The 23,940-nt window shown below is 47.1% G+C and overlaps 1 pseudogene; it reads right to left on the reverse strand.

The window, feature by feature from the left end:
• Nucleotides 1-1,261: 1,261 nt before the first annotated feature.
• Nucleotides 1,262-20,705, reverse strand: LOC127306105 (uncharacterized; annotated as a pseudogene).
• Nucleotides 20,706-23,940: the final 3,235 nt, after the last annotated feature.

The raw sequence follows: 23,940 nt of genomic DNA on the forward strand, positions 1-23,940 counted from the left end.
GGTTTTAGTTTAAGTTGGCTACTAGGTTAGCCAGGTCAAGTCCTATATGTACCGTGTTGAGGCTTGTAAGCTGAACCAAGTTGTAATCGTGTACCTGCTGAATGCCCAATATGCCAAGGAGGAGCTGAAGATATTAGACACCTTTTGTTTACTTGTCCACGGGCTAAGGAAGTTTGGAAAGCTTGGGGTCTGAAAGAGGTTATTAACCAGGCAACTAGGGGCGAACGGTCAGGATCAACTGTCTTGGAAGGAATCCTTTGTAAACCGGAAAAGAATTCTAGGGTACTAGGAATGCTTAATCTCCAGGAGGTGGTCGTTGTAACGTGTTGGTATATTTGGTGGCAGAAGCATGAACTAGTAAAAGGGGAGAAGGTCGCTGATCCTTCTAGAACGGCTTTTGCAATTGGTGCTCTAACATCAAACTGTGTCCTAGCTTCATCGGAGAAAGCGAAGAGGAAAGAAGTTCTATGGAGCAAACCTACACGAGGAGGATATAAACTGAACACTGATGCTGCGTTCTACCCTCATGGCTGGGGTGCTGCAGGAGGAGTGCTGGGAAATGACAAAGGAGAAGTCGTTGCAGGGTTCGGATGTCCCGTGGATCATGTTCTTGATGCTGCATCCGCAGAAACTTGCATTACTAAGGGGTTTGGAATTCCTGGAACAGATTGGAGTGTCAAATGTGATTGTCGAATCTGATTCCTTGAGTTTGATACAAGCTTGCAATCCATTGATCGAAGTTTGGAGTCCTTTCTCTGATATCCTAGCTGAATGCTTCATGAAGGCTTACTCCTTAGTTCTATTACCTTTGTTCATTGTCTTAAGAGAGGCAAATCAAGTAGGTCACCACATAGCAAAGTTTTGTTTTCGAGTCTACAGAAGTTGTTAGATGGGATGGAGAGCCTCCTGAATTTATAATGCCTTTTGTAATCAATGATGTAACTTTGTTGGCTCTTGAATAAAATTAGCCAGATGGCTTTCCCCTAAAAAAAAGTTGTAATCGCGAGATTGACGAGAAAATAAAGAAAAAGAACAGGTGTGATATGCGTCCTTGGCGATAATTTTTTTATGTTGTTTATGCGTGGTATTTGATGTGATCGATCTGTGGATGAATCCCAACAAAAAAGCAAAGACATACATCAGACGAGAACACAACCCACACAAACGCGCAAGCACACATAAACTAAAAAAGCGGAAAAGCTGCAGCGCAGCAAGGACCGTTAGGAGGCGAGCGAAGACAACCTCTTATATCAGGCATAACTCAAATGGAGATGAAAAATATTAAACATCTTTTACCAGGTACTCTTCAGTGAGACATTATTTCTCTTCCGCATAACCCAAAACTCAAATGTACAACATATACATATAACCTTGTCGCAACGATTCAAATGCATGACTAAATGATTTGTGAGATTGTGCTAAATCTCCGTCAGTTCTGAACATTTTAGCCCATATCCAACATGGAATAATGGATCATAGTTAGCATCTCCAACATGTACTGGCAGTTGATCAATAGACCTAGACCAAGTGAATGGTAGCTTGCCCACAAAATCATGGTCTCCAAAGAGGCAGTCAGTAATTCCCATGCCCTCACTTCCAGGTAGCCAGGCAGCAACTAGAGCACCTACCTTCTCAAGAACTTGTGGCTCGATAACCAAGGGTCTTCCCGATATAACGATCATTATGGTAGGGACTTTACAGGAAACACGAGTAATGAGATCAGAACCGTTGAATGGAATACTAAGGTCTGTTCTATCCCCCGACCCTTCAGCATAGGGAACCTCACCAACTACAACAATTGCGTATGAAAATTCCCTCGTTTTAATGGTAGCTTCAGTTGGGGATTCCTCATATACAACTTCAGTTTCCACTCCCACAGATTCTTGTATGGCCTCTAATATGGTTGTACCTGTTGATATTGATAGCATACTTAAATAGCTGGTTCTACAGTTAATAGTACTGTGCGGAATGCAGGCTTAACTAGGTCATATTTGTAATGATTAGGTCTAGCAAAAAATGGCGTTTGGCTTACAAGAAAAGGGGAAAATGTCATATTATTTGCATAGCAGGAAATCATTGTGCTGAGTTTAATTTCAACCCCAGGATGAGATTAAGAAAACACCACATGCATACTTTTTAGTTCCGTGTTTCTTGATTGCTCTGTGGTGCCATGTTTTGTGGCATCTTGTATGAGTTGTTATGATCTAGAATCAAAGATTGGTAGTATCTCTTGTATTTTGTTTGGCTTTTAGTACAAGGCAGGAAAAATCTTCAGTCTAAACATTGTAAAAACAACTTCACCATGCAAAGATCTTGAAGTTCAATTTCGAAACAACAGTTTCACATTTTTATGCATCATGGCACTTGAAAGCATGGGAAAAGTCATCCATAACGTCATATAAGTAGAAGCTATCCTGGAATTCCCAACTAGATGCAATTTATTTAGAAAAAAAGGTCATGATAAGTAAAAGGTCGCGGGTGATATATTCTTGTGGAGTTGAATTTTCTTCTTACCACGGGTTATCTTTCCACTGTCTCCATTCCAAGACATCGTCCATCCACCGCACTGATATCCAATATTGTCAGCATGCGTCCCAGCAACAAGTATTCTTTTTGCATTTTTGGCCAACGGAAGAAATGGCTCATTCTGATTCTTGCCATTCTTCAGAAGAACCAAAGACTTTCGAACAGCCTCACGTGCCAACTGCCGATGCTTCTGGAAAAATTAAAAGTTAAGCATATCATATACAGTGACTAGTGAGTAATATCGACCAATGTTAGATAGTCCGAAAAGAATAAAAATGAGAAGAATTGACAGCAATAATGATAATCATATATACGGGACATGCGTTTTACCTTGCAACCAATTACTTCTAGTAGAGATGGATCTGAAAATGGCTGGTCAAAAACCCCAGATATGAACTTAACCCTTAGAATCCGCTCAACAGCATCATCAATCCGTGATACTGGTATCTCCCCTGACTCCACCAAGAACAGAAGATCTTCCAAGAACTTCTCAAATCTGAAAGGTATCATGACCTGTAGAATTCTTAGAGGATTGAAAAGAGCCCGTAGCAGAATGTATTAATTCAAGATGAAAAAATAAACGAAGAATACCATATCTATTCCAGCATTAACCGCTTGTGCAATGCAGTAGCGATAATCCGACCCTCGAGGCTCGCTAAGCCTGTCAATACCCTCCAAGTCTGACACCACAAAACCCTGTGGAACAAGAGCTTGCACATGTTACCACGTTGAGCAATCACACAACAGAGGATTTGCATCAGTCTACCTATTAATAAAATAATAAAAGTAAACATAGGTTCCACACTACCTGGAAGCCCAACTTGCCCTTTAGAACCTCTGTAAGCAGATAGCGACTGGCATGTAATGGCTGGCCATTCCATTGAGAGTAGGATGCCATGACCGTTGCCACACCTTGAGTTATACAATCAATGTAGGGTTTCAAGTGGATCCTGAGCAAATGGTGTTCCCTTCATTGATCCCCTTGTGAGTGCCACCATCCCCTACGAAATGCTTGGCACAAGCAAGAACATTTTCCCTAATGGAACGGAGGAATGGGTAACCATGAGGGTGGCCTGCTGCTGGCTGACCCTGCAGTCCGGTGATAAGGGTGGTCAAGGAGCGCACGATCTCTGGGTCCTCGCTGTAGCTCTCGTAGCATCTCCCCCATCTCGGGTCCCTACAAACCTGAAGTACCAACCCGTGTTTTATTTTTTGTTGCAATTCCGGTGACAAACGGTGGTCCAGAAGAGTTTTTGAATTTGACTTACGGCGACGCAGGGGGCGAAGGCCCAGTGGATGCCTGTGGCGCGGACCTCGAGCGCCGTGGCCTCGCCGATCTTGCGCACAAGCTCCGCATCCCTCGAGGCTCCGAGGCCAGCGTTGTGGGGGAAGACGGTGGCGGCCAAGACGTTGTCGTGCCCATGGACTGCGTCGGTGCCGTAGAGGATGGGGATGGCAAGACGCGACGAGAGGGCAAGGCGCTGCGCGTCGTCGACCATGCTGGCCCAGTCGGACGGGGAGGCGCGGTCGTGGGGCGCGCTGCCGCCGCTGCTGAGGACGCTGCCGGCACCGAGCTCCGTGAGAGCGCGGGACGACACCACGGTGCGCTCGATCTGAGCCATCTGGCCCACCTTCTCCCGCAGCGTCATCCGGCCCAGAAGGTCGCACACACGCGCCTCCACCGGCGCCGACGCGTCCTTGTACAGCGGCACCTCGCCGGCCATGATGCTGCCGGTAAACAAGCACAGAGGTACGTACATGACTGGGTCTGTCTGATCAGTAGAATAATAAAGATGAATCAGTCAGTCAATGTGTGTGTGTGTTTGTGTTTGTTCGCGCCACCACCTTCTTCAAATAGAGGTATGTGCCGCGTGGCTGGACTTTCCTCCTTTGGAAAAATCGAGCATACAATGCACGAGGCAATAATTCTTCTTTCACAAAGCTAGCTACTCTGGGTGAAGTGCACGTCGCAACAGCAGGATTGGCTACGAAAAGATCGATATCTTGTAATCTTGATATGATACAGATAAAAAAAAACTACCCCTCTTACACTTAGGAAATATCGATATCTTGTAATCTTTTTATATGTACACATAAAAAAATACAAAGCAACTACACGTGAATCCCGACATTCATGGAGTCGTCCTCGCCAAGCTATATAGAAGTATGTTCAACCTCCCCATGTGGGTGCCATGTTGTTCCGATCGATCGGGATAAACTCAAGCAATCGGAGAAGCTGTGGGATCGGTCGCCTCCACTGCCGTCCATCTTCCGCATCAGACGCTTATCCTGGTGGCCACTGAGGCGTTTCACGGGAGACAGGGCTGGGGTCCCATGATTCTCAGGATTGCAGACGATGGACATGAGTTTGGATGAAAAAAAAGAATTGCTGTATATTTTTTTGAAGAATACGCAACCAAAGGTTGTATGTCATTTCATTAAGAGCATTCCATCAGATGGTGTAGCCTGGGTGCACCTTGGCTCGCATCGGCCCAGCATTTGGTTCTCTAGGCTCAGTCTGCGAGCCCAGCATTTGGTTCTCTAGGCTCAGTCGCATTTTTGGGAGGTGCTATACACCACCCTGGTCGGTGCGGACCAGGCACCGCACCCCCCAGGGTGCCTGTTGGGCCGGCCCAGTGACGTTTGTTTTCGTTTTTTCTGTTTTTCTCCTTTTCTGCTGTTTCATTTCTTTTCTTTTTTAAAAATTTAAAATGCCAATGTGAAATTTTTTCGGAAAAACAAAAATTTCCAAAATTTGTATATTTTCGAAAAATTGAAAGCATTATTTTTTGTTTTTTATTTTTTATATGAACAATTTTTTGATTTGAACAATTTTCGATGTGAACAAATTTTAAATTTGAACAAAATTTACATTTGAACATTTTTTAAATTTGAACAAATATTAAATTTGAACATTTTAAAATTTTAAACAATTTTTGAATTTGAACAAATTTCATATTTGAACGGTTTTCAAATTTGAACGATTTTTAGATTTGAACGTTTTCAAATTTGAACATTTTTTTCAATTTGAACATTTTTTTAAAAATTAAAATTTTCAAATCAAAAAAAATATAAACAAAACCGAAAACAGAAAAAAGAAAAGAAAACAGAAAACAGAAAAAGAAACCGGAAAAAAAAAGGAAAAGCAAAAACGAACTTCACAGGCTAAACAGACCCAAATGGGCTCAGCCCATACCCGACCAGGTGTGCGGTGGCAAGAGCCACCGACCTGGCTCGGTGTATAGGTTTTGCCCGCGTTTTGTGTAGCACGGGTTCTAAAGCACCCACAGAACAGCCCTGAGGAAAGCCCGGTTTGACAGTTTCTCTAGGGCCAGGCCCTAGCGAGATAAAAATCGACAACGCCGTTCGCGCGGGAGCTCCGCCTCGGCATGGCGGGAGAAGCCGAAACCCCAGCGGCGTTGCACGGCAAAGGTAGGGGTAACCTCCCTCTTCGATTACCCTCTCCATTAGCCCCCTTCCAAATTTTCCCTTCCCCCAAATTTCGCACCGGCGGCAGCGGCCCAGATCTGGCAACGCGCATCTCCCTTCGATCTCCGGCGCCGGACCAGGGTCCTCTTCTCCAGCCGCGGTGGAGCTCACGCACATCCGCGGCGGCTTTCGGCCGTGTCCTTCGTCCGCCATGACGGAGGTAAGGGGAAACTCCTCTGCTCTACTGTAGTGTTAGATTCATGTTGGTAGAACTAGTTGGGTTCGATAAGACCGTTTGTAATGCATAGATCTTGTTTGAGTAAACCGACCAGCTCCAGCTTGTGCATCACGCCGCAGCACTCATCATTTGCATACAAGCCTGGATCCTGATGGTGCACAAGAGAGCAGTTAGGCATGCTGCTTTTCCTCGTGTGACTTACGGTCCTATGTTACAACGAAATCAAGAGAGGATTGCCAACCTAAACAACATCTACAACTGCAACGACGTAGAGGCTATCCAGATGCTACGGATGAGAAGGGCCCCTTTCTATGCACTTGTGAAAACGTTCAGGGGTAGAGGACTGCTGACTGATAGCATCCACACCTCTGTCGACGAACAAGTCGCAATGTTTCTTCATGTCGTCGGTCATAACCAGAGGTTCAGAGTCATCCATAGCACATTCAGGCGATCCACGAAGACTATCTCTCGGTACTTCGAGCAGGTGTTGTACACAATTGGGGAGCTCAGAGGTGAAATGATCAAGCCAGCATCAATGAACACACCAACCAAGATCAAGAACAGCTACATGTGGTTCCCCTATTTTAGGGTGAGTACAAAATCATGTTCGTTCTACCTATCAGATGTGTGGTACTGTAAGAAACATGACTATGTGCTAATTTTTTTTTCAGGATTGCATTGGGCTACTAATGGTACTCATGTCAGTGCAAAGGTACCGAGATCAATGTCTGCAACATTCCGCGGAAGGAAGCACTACACCACCTTAACGTGCTAGCATTTGTGGATTTCGATATGAGGTTCACCTACGTGCTTGCTGGGTGGGAGGGTTCAGCTCATGATGCGAGCATCCTGGCCGACAGCTTGTCAAGGCCTGATGGGTTGCAAATCCCTGAGGGTAAGTTCTACCTTGGAGATGTTGGATGTGCATGCCGACCTGAAATTCTACCTCCCTTCGGGAAAACAAGGTACCACCTCAACGAGTTCTGTGCGAAGCACTGACCCCTGAATGCGAGAGAGTTGTTCAATCTAAGACACTCAAGCCTTAGAGTCACCATTGAGAGGGCCTTTGCTGCATTGAAGAACAGGTTCAAGGTCCTTGACCAGAAACCGTTACACACGTTTGACACTCAGGTAAAGCTGGTCCTTGCTTGCTGCATTCTTCACAACTGGATCCTAGGTTGGGACGAGGATGAGTTCTTCGAAGAGGTTGTCACTTTTGATGAAGTAGAGACCGGCCATGGCGTGAACGCAGCCGACAATGATGCCTAGAAGGTGAAGAGGCAAGAGTGGGCAGACGCAATGTGGGAAGCCAGAGGCAACACCACCATCTGAGAAGAAGTCAAGAAGAAGAACCCCCTATGATCCTCTGTTTCTCGAACCCCTTTTCGACCCTCGTATGTTGAACGACCCCGTTATGATAAACTGCAATTAGTAGTAGCTAGGGAGCATCGTGTTATGAACTACCATTCGTAGTAGCTAGGGCTGATTTCGTGAACTGCTATGCTTCGTAAGTTTGCAACTATCATCAACTGTGATTTATGTGTGATGGAAGGTGAGAGCATGGTAAGGCTACCCGTTGTAGAGAAGAGGTAACCTTAGGCATGCCTGGATGGTACCAAACATGCCTAATCTCATCTCCATCTAGATTTGGGCTTGGTTGCAGGCAAACAAACAAACAGAAAGTCCTTTTTGGCCCAGTCGATGCAGCCCGACCTACCAAACAACAGACCAATTTCGGCCTGTGGCTCGTTCTGGACGCGCAAGTGTGCTTGCACCGCTGCGCCAGTGAGCCACGAATCAGACCCAGGCTACCAAAAGTGCCCTATACACCACCAACAATGTTTTACACCACCCACTTTCTCACTTTTTTGGACTTCTACACCACCATGTTTTTTGGGTGCCCATCGGATGGTGTAAAATACACCACCAAGTATCCATCAGATGGTGTAAAACCTAGGTGGTGTATATTTTCACATTTGCAAATATAGGTGATATATTGATGAATTTTATCAAACAAATGGCACATATAGAATAAAATAACATACACAAATAGATCAAACATACACAAATCATCACAATCATGTCATCAAGTTCAAACATTGCATAGGGTCATCCAAATCATACCATGGTTCATCATACAAACAAAGACAAACAACATAGTTTGACAAACACAAATGAAACATTGCAAAGCCACTCATGGCTCGTTGATGACGGTGGTATCAGCATTGGCACCCATGCCTTCGCCGCCGGTCATGCCTCCGTTGCCGCCATTGCCTCCATCTTCATCTACATTGGTGGTGTTGGAAGAGATGCCACCACTCATGCCACCGGCCATGGCACCATCCATAGATCCACCAAAGATGCCACTCATGTAGTTCCCCATGCCACTGGCCATGCCTCCTCCGTAGCCGCCCATGTAGGATCCCATGGTAGGCATGCCTCTACCAATGTCGCCGCCCATGCCTCCACCATAGCTGCCGGCCATGTATGCACCCATGGTAGGCATGCCTCCTCCAATGCCTCCACCATAGCTGCCGACCATGCCTCCTCCAATGCCTCCACCATAGCTTCCTGGCATCCCTCCTCCAATGCCCACTGTCGCGCCGCCGGCCATAGCACCACCAAAGGTAGCCATGTATGACCCCATTTGCTTCTTGGCCATCAATTGGTCACGACACATCTCAATGAATTGCTTTTGCTTCTCACTCATGCCATTGGTGTCCATGAACATGAGTTTGTCTTCCCTTGCTCTCGACGAAGTTCTTCCATGGTCACTTTTTTGTTCTCAACTTGAGCTTTGAGCTCCTCTGCCGCCGCCACGCGCCTCTCCTCGGCGGCCGCCTTCCTCTCCTCGGCCACCCGCAGCTCATCAATTTCTTGCTTCTTCAACATCCTTCTATCAGCCGCCATTTCCTTTCTCGCAAGTATGATGGCGGTCAATGAAGCCTTGGTATCATCATCACCTCCTTTCTTGGCCTTCTCTTTGGCTGCCTTCCGGCCGATCGGCCTCTTGGTCTTGGCAACCGAGTTAGGAGTTCGACTTATTTTGCATTCTTCACTTGAGCCATCATCATCATCAAAGGTTGCTGCATCACCAACGGAGCTTCTTCACTCGGCGGCATCCTCATTCTCATGAAGTTGACGGAGGGCTCCGCCGCGTTCTTCCCACGCCCGGTCGTCTTCTTCAACCTCTCGCGCGACGGTGGCGTAGTCGGTGGCGCGGCAGACGCCGGCGGCGTAGGCCGCTTCGCCCCGCCCCTGGGCTTCGCCGCAGGCTTGGCGGCCCTCTTCTTCGCCGGCTGAGCACCCCCAGCAGTCGTCGTAGTGGACGCGGCGCGGCAGGTTGCGCGCGGCGCCGCTGCTCCCGGCGGACCGCGCTAGGGTTTCCACCGCGCGGCGGCGGAGGCGGTCGATTTTGCCGGCGGGTGGGCGGCGGGGGCAGCGGGAGGTCAAGGGAGGGCCGAGCGGGGGCTGAGAGTGGCCGGAGCTGGGCTCCATCGCCGGAATCGGCCGGCGGCGGCGCGGCGGTCGCGCGGACGGGGAGGAGCTGGGCACGTGCTACGGGACAAAAGTGACGGTTGGAGGGGGCGTGTGGCCGGCCGGTTGGTTTTACACCACCTCTCCAAGTGGTGTATATTTGCACCACTTGGGGCAAATATACACCACTGGTGTAAAATTGGACCACGCCCGGGACCACATTTTTGACACCTAACCATCTGATGGGAGCCATTTTTTGCACCCAAGTGGTGTATATGACAGGTTTTTTACACCTACACCATCTGATGGGGATGCTCTAGAGTTAGAATGGAGTTGAGTCTACTCCTCCCCTATACCTGCTGAACTTCTCGTTACCCTCCACAGTGAGATGTCATTGATAGAACTACTTGCAGTAACACAGAATTATGCCGATCGGAAGTTCTAGCATTTTGCTCAAGCAAGATGTGGTGTAATCCTGCAATTGCCACAACGGGGTGCTATGCTTTCTTCAAGCAGGGCTATATAGCCTTTTTCTCTAAAAAAAAATGGGGCTAAGTCCTTCTCCTCCTTATGCATCTGCTAGGAATTAAGGTCCACCAGTCTGCGACGGTATCATTGATGGAGGGGACGAGACCGGAGAAACCCCATCGTCGGCCACAGTCTGAACCACAATAAACGAGCGAAGGAACACTGAACCATGAGCTGATCTATTGTTTCCCGGCACTTATCATAGAGGGACATAGCGGCGACCTGGGCAGACCACGGCGTTCCAAGAATTGCTGTATGTTAGTTGAGTTGAAGCTGTTTATCTGGATTCCAGTTATTCTATGCTCAAGTGGTTTCACTAATTCAGTTTCGTTGGCTGTTTTGGCGACAGGATGAGCAAAACCTTGTAACAGGTTGTCGAGCTAGATGTTTTCCATTATGCTTTGTGGTTCTAGGTTGCTGTATAGTAGTGGTTTATTCCTATGATCGTTGGCAGAGGCATGGTTTGATGATGTTTCTGGACGGGGGACAAAACTCTGTTTTCAAGATATGATAGGATTCGCAAGTTCAGTTATCATACTGTGCAGTTCATTCAGATAAGAAACTGAAATTGGGTATGATCCCGTTGAATTAACATAGAGCGAAATTATGTGTACCTCGGCTTCATATGACGCCATGCCTTTGTCCAATGCCGTCGCGTAAAGCTTCTCGTACCAGCCCGGCCTCGCTGGGTGCACCCGCTCAAGCATGACCTGCACAAAGCCAAAGCAAGTAAGTAACTGATGAGAAGTTCTGGAACCCATCAAATCGAATTTGCAGATGGTGACGCGACTGAGCTGCGTTGCTATAGAGCTCACGTCGGGGTCGATGGGTGGGGCACTGGGAAGGCGAGGCACGGAGGATTGGCGAGATGGAGGAGGCCGGCGGCAGAGGATGCACCGAGGAGGTGGCGCCGGCCACAGAGGCAGCGTCCAAGGAGAGCTACAAGGGTGCCTCTGCGGCGGGGTCTGGGTTCAGGATGGGAGCGGCGGCCGGGGACGGCGACCGCCGGGAGCGCGACGAGGCACCGCATGCCGGAGATATTGGGGAACAGAGAGCTGGAGTACGTAAACCGATCCCGAAGGCGTAAACTAGTATGCACCGTTGCATTACGGGCACAACTAAAGCCCATATAAAATTAGGGCTAGCCCAGTAACCTCTGGATAGCCTATCTCTCGACAAAATCCTGTGGGCTTTAGCGATGCGTGCACAGTTTCTCCCGACACTGTTCAGTCATAGGCTCATAGCTGGCCCCTCAAAGAAAACAAGTGCAGCGATAGGGGCATTGGCCATTGTAGCGTCCACAGTTTTTTTTTTTTGGATCAAATTGCAGCGTCGACTGGGACACAAATAATGTTTTAAAAAACAATGACATGACTGATTCTAGAAAAACAAATGAGACTAGCTGATCAACAAAGGCAGGTCTACCTCTGTATTCTGTTCTCCGAAAAAACATAGCAGTATCCATTCCAGCACTAGGGCGCCATGTTGGTATTCCCTCGGTTCCATAAAAAAAAACTAGCTGATCAACTTTTTCTAGGGCGCCATGTGAAACACCGCATGCAAGTGATGTTTTTTCTCTAGGGTAAAATATTGACTTCGATTTTTATTTCGTTCAATTTTAAGAATATTTTTTGTACAACTTTTTTAAAATATAAAACAGCAGAAAACAAGGAACTAGCACTGTGGTATCTTGTTAATATGTTAGTGCCAAAAAATATATAAAAGTGCAACGAAGTATGAGCAAAACATATATGAATTAGTGCAAAACAAGCATGGAGCATCAAAAATTATAGATACGTTTGAGACGTAACATACACCAATAGAAGGTAAGAGACCACGTGTGCATTGATGAAGTCGCCCTGTGAATACCCTGCAATTTTTTTCGGTTTTGCATCCCTATTTAAAAACAACATCACTTCGGCAGTTCCAAATCGCCAAACCGAAGCACATACTCCTACTTAAATGTGAGCTTTAGTTTTATTATCTATCCCATTTTTTGGTAGAAGAGTGATAACTCCAAAATTCAGTTTGAAAAGAGGCAAATCGCCATCCTGAAGCTACGCAAATAAGCCCATTAAGTTTAATTTAATGACCTCCCAAATTCTTTGATAAAACTTCGCTGGAAACCCGTCTAGCCTGGATGCTTTATTATGCTTCATCTAAGAAATAGCTTCCCACCTCCTCTTCTGTTAAAGGTACTGTGAGAATGGCCTTCTCTTTTTCGTGACGGTTGTGCAATGTCATGAGTGACGTCCTCTCTCAAGACATACTCACACGATTCCGGAGCCCCAAATATTTTTGTTTAGTACTCCGTAATATAGACTTTCAGCTTCGCTTGACCCACGATTGTCCCCTCATCATGTTCAAGCTGAAAGATCTTCTTTATATGTTTGTCATTCACAACGAGGTGAAAATACATCGTATTATTCCCACCCTCTTGGATATGCTTGACTTTTGCGCGCTGAGCCCATTTAGACTCCTCATCACGGCTAAGTTACGCTAGGTCTATGTCCGCCTCCTTTTTTGCTACCCTCTCGGCTGCATTAAGAGGTGTATTTTCCGCTTTTAAATCTAACTGGTCTATAAGAAAGATCAGCCGCTATTTCTCCTTTCTTTACACACCACCGAAGTTTTTTTGCCCGCCCCTCTCAAGTACTATTGTAGATGAGGCATCTTATTTTGCCATTTTTGGACAGGAGTTCTACTGGACTGAATACTATTCCATTCCGTTTTAACTAACTCAAAGAATCCCTCTTGACGCATCCAAGATAGGTCAAAAGAGAAATTATTTTTATTAACCAAGTGAGCGGGATCTCTAGAGTCAAGAAGAAGAGGTGTATGATCGGACCTTTATCGGGTCAGTGCACACTGTTGACGCGTAAAGCACACGCCCTGATGAGGACATCCCTACCTCACTACTACCTCCGTCATTGCAAGTTGAAGATGAACCTGCTGTGAAGCTCAAGTCCAATGAAGTTCGGATTGGACCAATTACAAGGGCTCGTGCGAAGCTACTTAAACAATAGGTGAACTTGTTTCTAAACGGTACTTTGATTGATGAGAACTTTATACTGCCTAAGTCCTATTACTTATGTATCATCAGGTATCAAGAAGAGACGAGCATCGCACGAGGAGGAGAGGAGCAGCTGGACATGAAGACGGACGTCAAGATGGCCGTAAAGCTGGACATGAAGATATCTCATGAACGCGCGAGGGAGGAGCGGGAGGCATGCGCGAGAGGAGAAGACGACGTCTGTGCCGGTCCGAACCCGGCCAGACTTGGCCACTGCATCGACCACCCGGTCCCTGTCCGTCGACCAGGCGGCAACCGGCCGCCAACCGGATGAGCTTTATCGTACCGAGCAAAAACCGGAAAGTTGCGAAGTTTCCTGCTTCCGCCGGCTGACCGGACCACGAGACCGGCCCGCCGGTCCACGGCCCGGCCGACCGGATTCCGATCGGATTCGTCCGAGTCTGTCTCGACCAGATCTATTCTGGGTCGGTTTTCTTTGTATCTTTTCGACCAAGACTTGTCCCGGACGCCTATATAAGTGCCCAGGACGCCCCTCTAGTTGCTTTAGACCACGTTTAAGATAAACCCTAGTTCTTAGTTCTTTGCTTATGCAAAACTATTGAATCCCTACACCATATTGCTTAATATTGTGTAGATCCTGAAAAAGTCTTGTGTGATCTGCTGTTTCATTGGGAATTAGACGGTTGCAACTTACCGCTTCGTGGTCGGCGGCTACGTGCGCAAGTGTGTGGAGTTGCGAATATCTTGCAGGGTTGAGAGCTGTTGCATTGGCGACAGGGACCAATCGAGAGATCTCGTTGCGTCATACAAGTTATCATCCACTACATCGTCGTGTTCCTCCGCTGCTATCATCCCGTGATCATCATCACCACCGTTGCTTACTGAGAAGATCGGGCCACCCCATATCATCTTGGTATCAGATTTCCAGTTTTCCTCGGTAAGCCATCCACAATCCACCCCATAGTTGAGTTGTGAGTGTTTTCCTATCCAGAAAAGGCCAAAAATATTAGGGTTAGGGTTTGCCATAGCCTTAGATTGCACTAATTTCGAGTTTTAGTTGCTTTTCGTAGTTGTTTTTGCGTATCTTTGTCTTCCATCTAGTTTTTAGGGTTTGAGTATCCACCATCATCTTGTGTTTCCTTTATCATATAGTATCAGTTTTTGTTACTCCGAGTCCACATAGCGTACAGTGTGCTTGTTCCCAACCATAGACACAGCCATTCGATATACATGACTAGGAACTTCCCCAGAAGAGACTAGTTTTACCGCTCGACAGGCTGCTCGTTAGGTTATCGGTGCTTTGCAATTTCTGTTGGCCGTGTTATCAAGGAGTTGTGTCATAAAATAATAAAAAAAAGAGATAATAGAAAAGAAGCAAAAATTTCTTTTCTTTTTTAAAAATTTAAAATGCCAATGTGAAATTTTTTCGGAAAAACAAAAATTTCCAAAATTTGTATATTTTCGAAAAATTGAAAGCATTATTTTTTGTTTTTTATTTTTTATATGAACAATTTTTTGATTTGAACAATTTTCGATGTGAACAAATTTTAAATTTGAACAAAATTTACATTTGAACATTTTTTAAATTTGAACAAATATTAAATTTGAACATTTTAAAATTTTAAACAATTTTTGAATTTGAACAAATTTCATATTTGAACGGTTTTCAAATTTGAACGATTTTTAGATTTGAACGTTTTCAAATTTGAACATTTTTTTCAATTTGAACATTTTTTAAAAATTAAAATTTTCAAATCAAAAAAAATATAAACAAAACCGAAAACAGAAAAAAGAAAAGAAAACAGAAAACAGAAAAAGAAACCGGAAAAAAAAAGGAAAAGCAAAAACGAACTTCACAGGCTAAACAGACCCAAATGGGCCTGGCCCATACCCGACCAGGGGGTGTGCGGTGGCCAGTAGCCACCGACCTGGTCGGTGTATAGGTTTTGCCCGCGTTTTTGTGTAGCACGGGTTTTAAAGCACCCCTGGAACAGGCCCCGGAGGAAAGCCCGGTTTGACAGTTTCTCTAGGGCCAGGCCCTAGCGAGATAAAAATCGACAACGCCGTTCGCGCGGGAGCTCCGCCTCGGCATGGCGGGAGAAGCCGAAACCCCAGCGGCGTTGCACGGCAAAGGTAGGGGTAACCTCCCTCTTCGATTACCCTCTCCATTAGCCCCCTTCCAAATTTTCCCTTCCCCCAAATTTCGCACCGGCGGCAGCGGCCCAGATCTGGCAACGCGCATCTCCCTTCGATCTCCGGCGTCGGACCAGGGTCCTCTTCTCCAGCCGCGGTGGAGCCTGCGCACATCTGCGGCGGCTTTCGGCCGTGTCCTTCGTCCGCCATGACGGAGGTAAGGGGAAACTCCTCTGCTCTACTGTAGTGTTAGATTCATGTTGGTAGAACTAGTTGGGTTCGATAAGACCGTTTGTAATGCATAGATCTTGTTTGAGTAAACCGACCAGCTCCAGCTTGTGCATCACGCCGCAGCACTCATCATTTGCATACAAGCCTGGATCCTGATGGTGCATAAGAGAGCAGTTAGGCATGCTGCTTTTCCTCGTGTGACTTACGGTCCTATGTTACAACGAAATCAAGAGAGGATTGCCAACCTAAACAACATCTACAACTGCAACGACGTAGAGGCTATCCAGATGCTACGGATGAGAAGGGCCCCTTTCTATGCACTTGTGAAAACGTTCAGGGGTAGAGGACTGCTGACTGATAGCATCCACACCTCTGTCGACGAACAAGTCGCAATGTTTCTTCATGTCGTCGGTCATAACCAGAGGTTCAGAGTCATCCATAGCACATTCAGGCGATCCACGAAGACTATCTCTCGGTACTTCGAGCAGGTGTTGTACACAATTGGGGAGCTCAGAGGTGAAATGATCAAGCCAGCATCAATGAACACACCAACCAAGATCAAGAACAGCTACATGTGGTTCCCCTATTTTAGGGTGAGTACAAAATCATGTTCGTTCTACCTATCAGATGTGTGGTACTGTAAGAAACATGACTATGTGCTAATTTTTTTTTCAGGATTGCATTGGGCTACTAATGGTACTCATGTCAGTGCAAAGGTACCGAGATCAATGTCTGCAACATTCCGCGGAAGGAAGCACTACACCAGCCAGAACGTGCTAGCATTTGTGGATTTCGATATGAGGTTCACCTACGTGCTTGCTGGGTGGGAGGGTTCAGCTCATGATGCGAGCATCCTGGCCGACAGCTTGTCAAGGCCTGATGGGTTGCAAATCCCTGAGGGTAAGTTCTACCTTGGAGATGTTGGATGTGCATGCCGACCTGAAATTCTACCTCCCTTCGGGAAAACAAGGTACCACCTCAACGAGTTCTGTGCGAAGCACTGACCCCTGAATGCGAGAGAGTTGTTCAATCTAAGACACTCAAGCCTTAGAGTCACCATTGAGAGGGCCTTTGCTGCATTGAAGAACAGGTTCAAGGTCCTTGACCAGAAACCGTTACACACGTTTGACACTCAGGTAAAGCTGGTCCTTGCTTGCTGCATTCTTCACAACTGGATCCTAGGTTGGGACGAGGATGAGTTCTTCGAAGAGGTTGTCACTTTTGATGAAGTAGAGACCGGCCATGGCGTGAACGCAGCCGACAATGATGCCTAGAAGGTGAAGAGGCAAGAGTGGGCAGACGCAATGTGGGAAGCCAGAGGCAACACCACCATCTGAGAAGAAGTCAAGAAGAAGAACCCCCTATGATCCTCTGTTTCTCGAACCCCTTTTCGACCCTCGTATGTTGAACGACCCCGTTATGATAAACTGCAATTAGTAGTAGCTAGGGAGCATCGTGTTATGAACTACCATTCGTAGTAGCTAGGGCTGATTTCGTGAACTGCTATGCTTCGTAAGTTTGCAACTATCATCAACTGTGATTTATGTGTGATGGAAGGTGAGAGCATGGTAAGGCTACCCGTTGTAGAGAAGAGGTAACCTTAGGCATGCCTGGATGGTACCAAACATGCCTAATCTCATCTCCATCTAGATTTGGGCTTGGTTGCAGGCAAACAAACAAACAGAAAGTCCTTTTTGGCCCAGTCGATGCGGCAGGCCTACCAAACAACGAGACCAATTTCGGCACTGTGGCTCGTTGCAGACGCGCAAGTGTGCTTGCACCGCTGCGCCAGTGAGCCACGAATCAGACCCAGGCTACCAAAAGCGCCCTATACACCACCAACAATGTTTTACACCACCCACTTTCTCACTTTTTTGGACTTCTACACCACCATGTTTTTTGGGTGCCCATCGGATGGTGTAAAATACACCACCAAGTATCCATCAGATGGTGTAAAACCTAGGTGGTGTATATTTTCACATTTGCAAATATAGGTGATATATTGATGAATTTTATCAAACAAATGGCACATATAGAATAAAATAACATACACAAATAGATCAAACATACACAAATCATCACAATCATGTCATCAAGTTCAAACATTGCATAGGGTCATCCAAATCATACCATGGTTCATCATACAAACAAAGACAAACAACATAGTTTGACAAACACAAATGAAACATTGCAAAGCCACTCATGGCTCGTTGATGACGGTGGTATCAGCATTGGCACCCATGCCTTCGCCGCCGGTCATGCCTCCGTTGCCGCCATTGCCTCCATCTTCATCTACATTGGTGGTGTTGGAAGAGATGCCACCACTCATGCCACCGGCCATGGCACCATCCATAGATCCACCAAAGATGCCACTCATGTAGTTCCCCATGCCACTGGCCATGCCTCCTCCGTAGCCGCCCATGTAGGATCCCATGGTAGGCATGCCTCTACCAATGTCGCCGCCCATGCCTCCACCATAGCTGCCGGCCATGTATGCACCCATGGTAGGCATGCCTCCTCCAATGCCTCCACCATAGCTGCCGACCATGCCTCCTCCAATGCCTCCACCATAGCTTCCTGGCATCCCTCCTCCAATGCCCACTGTCGCGCCGCCGGCCATAGCACCACCAAAGGTAGCCATGTATGACCCCATTTGCTTCTTGGCCATCAATTGGTCACGACACATCTCAATGAATTGCTTTTGCTTCTCACTCATGCCATTGGTGTCCATGAACATGAGTTTGTCTTCCCTTGCTCTCGACGAAGTTCTTCCATGGTCACTTTTTTGTTCTCAACTTGAGCTTTGAGCTCCTCTGCCGCCGCCAACCTCACCTCGGCCACCACGCGCCTCTCCTCGGCGGCCGCCTTCCTCTCCTCGGCCACCCGCAGCTCATCAATTTCTTGCTTCTTCAACATCCTTCTATCAGCCGCCATTTCCTTTCTCGCAAGTATGATGGCGGTCAATGAAGCCTTGGTATCATCATCACCTCCTTTCTTGGCCTTCTCTTTGCTGCCTTCCGCCGATCGGCCTCTTGGTCTTGCTTGGCAACCGAGTTAGGAGTTCGACTTATTTTGCATTCTTCACTTGAGCCATCATCATCATCAAAGGTTGCTGCATCACCAACGGAGCTTCTTCACTCGGCGGCATCCTCATTCTCATGAAGTTGACGGAGGGCTCCGCCGCGTTCTTCCCACGCCCGGTCGTCTTCTTCAACCTCTCGCGCGACGGTGGCGTAGTCGGTGGCGCGGCAGACGCCGGCGGCGTAGGCCGCTTCGCCCCGCCCCTGGGCTTCGCCGCAGGCTTGGCGGCCCTCTTCTTCGCCGGCTGAGCACCCCCAGCAGTCGTCGTAGTGGACGGCGCGGCCAGGGTTGCGCGCGGCGCCGCGAAGCCCTGCCGGCGGACCGCGCTAGGGTTTCCACCCGCAGCGGCGGCGGAGGCGGTCGATTTTGCCGGCGGAGTGGGCGGCGGGGCGACGGGAGGGCAAGGGAGGCGAGCGGGGCGAGAGTGGCGGAGCTGGGCTCCATCGCCGGAATCGGCCGGCGGCGGCGCGGCGGTCGCGCGGACGGGGAGGAGCTGGGCACGTGCTACGGGACAAAAGTGACGGTTGGAGGGGGCGTGTGGCCGGCCGGTTGGTTTTACACCACCTCTCCAAGTGGTGTATATTTGCACCACTTGGGGCAAATATACACCACTGGTGTAAAATTGGACCACGCCCGGGACCACATTTTTGACACCTAACCATCTGATGGGAGCCATTTTTTGCACCCAAGTGGTGTATATGACAGGTTTTTTACACCTACACCATCTGATGGGGATGCTCTAGAGTTAGAATGGAGTTGAGTCTACTCCTCCCCTATACCTGCTGAACTTCTCGTTACCCTCCACAGTGAGATGTCATTGATAGAACTACTTGTTTAATACGTAATTATGCCGATCGGAAGTTCTAGCATTTTGCTCAAGCAAGATGTGGTGTAATCCTGCAATTGCCACAACGGGGTGCTATGCTTTCTTCAAGCAGGGCTATATAGCCTTTTTCTCTAAAAAAAAATGGGGCTAAGTCCTTCTCCTCCTTATGCATCTGCTAGGAATTAAGGTCCACCAGTCTGCGACGGTATCATTGATGGAGGGGACGAGACCGGAGAAACCCCATCGTCGGCCACAGTCTGAACCACAATAAACGAGCGAAGGAACACTGAACCATGAGCTGATCTATTGTTTCCCGGCACTTATCATAGAGGGACATAGCGGCGACCTGGGCAGACCACGGCGTTCCAAGAATTGCTGTATGTTAGTTGAGTTGAAGCTGTTTATCTGGATTCCAGTTATTCTATGCTCAAGTGGTTTCACTAATTCAGTTTCGTTGGCTGTTTTGGCGACAGGATGAGCAAAACCTTGTAACAGGTTGTCGAGCTAGATGTTTTCCATTATGCTTTGTGGTTCTAGGTTGCTGTATAGTAGTGGTTTATTCCTATGATCGTTGGCAGAGGCATGGTTTGATGATGTTTCTGGACGGGGGACAAAACTCTGTTTTCAAGATATGATAGGATTCGCAAGTTCAGTTATCATACTGTGCAGTTCATTCAGATAAGAAACTGAAATTGGGTATGATCCCGTTGAATTAACATAGAGCGAAATTATGTGTACCTCGGCTTCATATGACGCCATGCCTTTGTCCAATGCCGTCGCGTAAAGCTTCTCGTACCAGCCCGGCCTCGCTGGGTGCACCCGCTCAAGCATGACCTGCACAAAGCCAAAGCAAGTAAGTAACTGATGAGAAGTTCTGGAACCCATCAAATCGAATTTGCAGATGGTGACGCGACTGAGCTGCGTTGCTATAGAGCTCACGTCGGGGTCGATGGGTGGGGCACTGGGAAGGCGAGGCACGGAGGATTGGCGAGATGGAGGAGGCCGGCGGCAGAGGATGCACCGAGGAGGTGGCGCCGGCCACAGAGGCAGCGTCCAAGGAGAGCTACAAGGGTGCCTCTGCGGCGGGGTCTGGGTTCAGGATGGGAGCGGCGGCCGGGGACGGCGACCGCCGGGAGCGCGACGAGGCACCGCATGCCGGAGATATTGGGGAACAGAGAGCTGGAGTACGTAAACCGATCCCGAAGGCGTAAACTAGTATGCACCGTTGCATTACGGGCACAACTAAAGCCCATATAAAATTAGGGCTAGCCCAGTAACCTCTGGATAGCCTATCTCTCGACAAAATCCTGTGGGCTTTAGCGATGCGTGCACAGTTTCTCCCGACACTGTTCAGTCATAGGCTCATAGCTGGCCCCTCAAAGAAAACAAGTGCAGCGATAGGGGCATTGGCCATTGTAGCGTCCACAGTTTTTTTTTTTTGGATCAAATTGCAGCGTCGACTGGGACACAAATAATGTTTTAAAAAACAATGACATGACTGATTCTAGAAAAACAAATGAGACTAGCTGATCAACAAAGGCAGGTCTACCTCTGTATTCTGTTCTCCGAAAAAAAACATAGCAGTATCCATTCCAGCACTAGGGCGCCATGTTGGTATTCCCTCGGTTCCATAAAAAAAAACTAGCTGATCAACTTTTTCTAGGGCGCCATGTGAAACACCGCATGCAAGTGATGTTTTTTCTCTACGGTAAAATATTGACTTCGATTTTTATTTCGTTCAACTTTAAGAATATTTTTTGTACAACTTTTTTAAAATATAAAACAGCAGAAAACAAGGAACTAGCACTGTGGTATCTTGTTAATATGTTAGTGCCAAAAAATATATAAAAGTGCAACGAAGTATGAGCAAAACATATATGAATTAGTGCAAAACAAGCATGGAGCATCAAAAATTATAGATACGTTTGAGACGTAACATACACCAATAGAAGGTAAGAGACCACGTGTGCATTGATGAAGTCGCCCTGTGAATACCCTGCAATTTTTTTCGGTTTTGCATCCCTATTTAAAAACAACATCACTTCGGCAGTTCCAAATCGCCAAACCGAAGCACATACTCCTACTTAAATGTGAGCTTTAGTTTTATTATCTATCCCATTTTTTGGTAGAAGAGTGATAACTCCAAAATTCAGTTTGAAAAGAGGCAAATCGCCATCCTGAAGCTACGCAAATAAGCCCATTAGGTTTAATTTAATGACCTCCCAAATTCTTTGATAAAACTTCGCTGGAAACCCGTCTAGCCTGGATGCTTTATTATGCTTCATCTAAGAAATAGCTTCCCACCTCCTCTTCTGTTAAAGGTACTGTGAGAATGGCCTTCTCTTTTTCAGACAGTTGTGCAATGTCATGAGTGACGTCCTCTCTCAAGACATACTCACACGATTCCGGAGCCCCAAATATTTTTGTTTATTACTCCGTAATATAGACTTTCAGCTTCGCTTGACCCACGATTGTCCCCTCATCATGTTCAAGCTGAAAGATCTTCTTTATATGTTTGTCATTCACAACGAGGTGAAAATACATCGTATTATTCCCACCCTCTTGGATATGCTTGATTTTTGCGCGCTGAGCCCATTTAGACTCCTCATCACGGCTAAGTTACGCTAGGTCTATGTCCGCCTCCTTTTTTGCTACCCTCTCGGCTGCATTAAGAGGTGTATTTTCCGCTTTTAAATCTAACTGGTCTATAAGAAGGATCAGCCGCTATTTCTCCTTTCTTTACACACCACTGAGTTTTTTTGCCCGCCCCTCTCAAGTACTATTGTAGATGAGGCATCTTATTTTGCCATTTTTGGACAGGAGTTCTACTGGACTGAATACTATTCCATTCCGTTTTAACTAACTCAAAGAATCCCTCTTGACGCATCCAAGATAGGTCAAAAGAGAAATTATTTTTATTAACCAAGTGAGCGGGATCTCTAGAGTCAAGAAGAAGAGGTGTATGATCGGACCTTTATCGGGTCAGTGCACACTGTTGACGCGTAAAGCACACGCCCTGATGAGGACATCCCTACCTCACTACTACCTCCGTCATTGCAAGTTGAAGATGAACCTGTTGTGAAGCTCAAGTCCAATGAAGTTCGGATTGGACCAATTACAAGGGTTCGTGCGAAGCTACTTAAACAATAGGTGAACTTGTTTCTAAACGGTACTTTGATTGATGAGAACTTTATACTGCCTAAGTCCTATTACTTATGTATCATCAGGTATCAAGAAGAGACGAGCATCGCACGAGGAGGAGAGGAGCAGCTGGACATGAAGACGGACGTCAAGATGGCCGTAAAGCTGGACATGAAGATATCTCATGAACGCGCGAGGGAGGAGCGGGAGGCATGCGCGAGAGGAGAAGACGACGTCCAGGCCGGTCCAGAACCCGGTCAGACCGGCCACCAGACCGGACCACCCGGTCCCTGGTCCGGTCGACCGGGCGGCAACCGGCCGCCAACCGGATGAGCTTTATCGTACCGAGCAAAAACCGGAAAGTTGCGAAGTTTCCGGTTTCCGCCCGGTTGACCGGACCACAGACCGGCCCGCCCGGTCCACAGCCCGGTCGACCGGATTCCAGACCGGATTCGTCCGAGTCTGTCTCGACCAGATCTATTCTGGGTCGGTTTTCTTTGTATCTTTTCGACCAAGACTTGTCCCGGACGCCTATATAAGTGCCCAGGACGCCCCTCTAGTTGCTTTAGACCACGTTTAAGATAAACCCTAGTTCTTAGTTCTTTGCTTATGCAAAACTATTGAATCCCTACACCATATTGCTTGATATTGTGTAGATCCTGAAAAAGTCTTGTGTGATCTGCTGTTCCATTGGGAATTAGACGGTTGCAACTTACCGCTTCGTGGTCGGCGGCTACGTGCGCAAGTGTGTGGAGTTACGAATATCTTGCAGGGTTGAGAGCTGTTGCATTGGCGACAGGGACCAATCGAGAGATCTCGTTGCGTCATACAAGTTATCATCCACTACATCGTCGTGTTCCTCCGCTGCTATCATCCCGTGATCATCATCACCACCGTTGCTTACTGAGAAGATCGGGCCACCCCATATCATCTTGGTATCAGATTTCCAGTTTTCCTCGGTAAGCCATCCACAATCCACCCCATAGTTGAGTTGTGAGTGTTTTCCTATCCAGAAAAGGCCAAAAATATTAGGGTTAGGGTTTGCCATAGCCTTAGATTGCACTAATTTCGAGTTTTAGTTGCTTTTCGTAGTTGTTTTTGCGTATCTTTGTCTTCCATCTAGTTTTTAGGGTTTGAGTATCCACCATCATCTTGTGTTTCCTTTATCATATAGTATCAGTTTTTGTTACTCCGAGTCCACATAGCGTACAGTGTGCTTGTTCCCAACCATCATGGGCGGGCACAGACTTTTAACAATGGGTATTCAAAAATAAAAGAAAATGTACTACAAAACAG

This window comes from Lolium perenne, chromosome 6, assembly GCF_019359855.2.
Source record: "Lolium perenne isolate Kyuss_39 chromosome 6, Kyuss_2.0, whole genome shotgun sequence".
Lineage (NCBI taxonomy): Eukaryota > Viridiplantae > Streptophyta > Magnoliopsida > Poales > Poaceae > Lolium > Lolium perenne.